Here is a 2,002-nt window from a genome sequence, read left to right on the forward strand (position 1 = left end):
CGGGACCGTTGGGGGTGGGGGGCCTTCGCGGGGCTTCCTCGCACTCCCGCTGGCCTTGCAGGTCCACCGCCGGGCCCCTCATGGGGCTTGGCAGGGCTTCTCCGTGCTCCCGCTAGCCTCGCAGCTCCACCGCCAAGCTCGACGGGGGCTCGGCGAGAGCTGAAACCAGGGTGGCCGCCAGAATTGTTGGGGGGAGGGAGTGAAAACAAAGTATAAATGCCTGGATTTTCTGTGTATTTTCCGTAGCAATGTGGTCATCTGCCCCCATGCTTGGTTTATAGCTGTTTTGGTTTATAGCTGGTCTTGGTTTATAGCTGTTTTTTCTCCCTGGAATTGCCTACCAATGTTCCCTCTAAGCTGTGGAGTCTTGTGAGCAAAATTTCTACTTTGTGAGCCACTGGCATTAAAGCTGTGAGCGAGTGATTTGGCTACTCAAGAGGTTCCTGTGATGTCAGGGGGTGTGGCCTTATGACACACTTCTGGTGATGTCAGGGGGTGTGGCATATGCTAATGAGTTATGCTAATGAGTTCCCCTAGCTCTTTTTCTATGAAACGACCCCTGTGATAAGGGTTCAGATTCAAAGGGTGTTGAAAGGCTGGGTCATGTCCTGAAGGGATGAAGAACTGGCAGCAATTTTGGGTATTTCTCATATGAACAAAATAAATAATCCACCAACCATGAGAGCACAGAATCATTGAATCCTAGAATCACAGAGCTGGAAGGGGCCACACAGGCCATCTAGTCCACCTCCCTGCTCAATGCAGGATCAGCCTAGAGCATCCCTGACAAGGGTTTGGCCAGCTGCTGCTTAAAGACTGCCAGTGAGGGGGAGTGCATCACCTCCCGAGGCAGATGATTCAAGTATTGAAGTTGGGTTGCCGTGTTAGTCTGTCTGTAGCAGTAGAAAAGAGGAAGAGTCCAGTAGCACCTTAAAGACTAACAAAATTTGTGACAGGGTAGGAGCTTCCGTGAGTCACTGCTCACTTCTTCAGGTACCAAGTTGCTTGGGGGGGGGGCAACAGTGGGAGGGCTTCTAGTATCCTGGCTCCACTGGTGGAACTCCTGATGGCACCTGGTATTTTTGGCCACTGTGTGACACAGAGTGTTGGACTGGATGGGCCATTGGCCTGATCCAACATTGGCTTCTCTTATGTTCTTAAGTTATGATAGAGATCGAATGCAAACTTCAGAATCTACACACACACACACATTGAACACACATGGAGCTGCCTTATACTGAGTCAGGCCATTGCTCCAAAGTCAGTATTGTCTACTCAGACTGGCAGTTAGGGGTGTGCAAAAAAATGGGTTTTTTTTTGGGGGGGGGGGGAGTGGGGATAAACTGGGCTCTATATCTGGCTGAAAAAAATATATATCTAGAAAATACTGGTAAGGTATTTTTAGGGATTTTTCAGGGCTCTTTTTGTAGTAGGAACTCCTTTGCATATTAGGTGACACACCCCTAATGTAGCCAATCCTCCAAGAGCTTACAGAGCTCTTCTTACAGGGGCCACTGTAAGCTCTTGGTGGATTGGCTAAATTCGGGGTGTGTCACCTAATATACAAAGGAGTTCCTGCTACAAAAAGAGCCCTGCATACCCCTACTGGGAGTGGCTCTCCAGGGTCTCAGGTGGAGGTCTTTCACATCACCTACTTACCTGATCCTTTTAACTGGAGATTCTGGAGACTGACTCTGGGACATTCTGCATGCCAAACAGGTGCTCTACCTCAACCCCTCCCCAAATTCAGTAGTAGGTCTTTACTGGGAATAAAAGGATGTGGACAGAATGGAGCTGGTGCAGAAGAGAGAGACAAGGATGATCAGGGGTCTGGACCCTGAGCCCTACGAGGAAAGGCTGAGGGCCCTGGGAATGTCTAGTTTGGAGAAGAGGAGATTGAGGGGGGACATGATTGTTCTCTTTAAATATCTGAACAGCTGTCATTTGGAGGAGGGCAAGGAGCTGTTCCAGTTGGCAGCAGAGGGTAGGACCCGAAGCAATG

The sequence above is a fragment of the Gekko japonicus genome, unplaced genomic scaffold (assembly GCF_001447785.1).
Source record: "Gekko japonicus isolate JY-2015 unplaced genomic scaffold, Gekko_japonicus_V1.1 scaffold4111, whole genome shotgun sequence".
NCBI lineage: Eukaryota > Metazoa > Chordata > Lepidosauria > Squamata > Gekkonidae > Gekko > Gekko japonicus.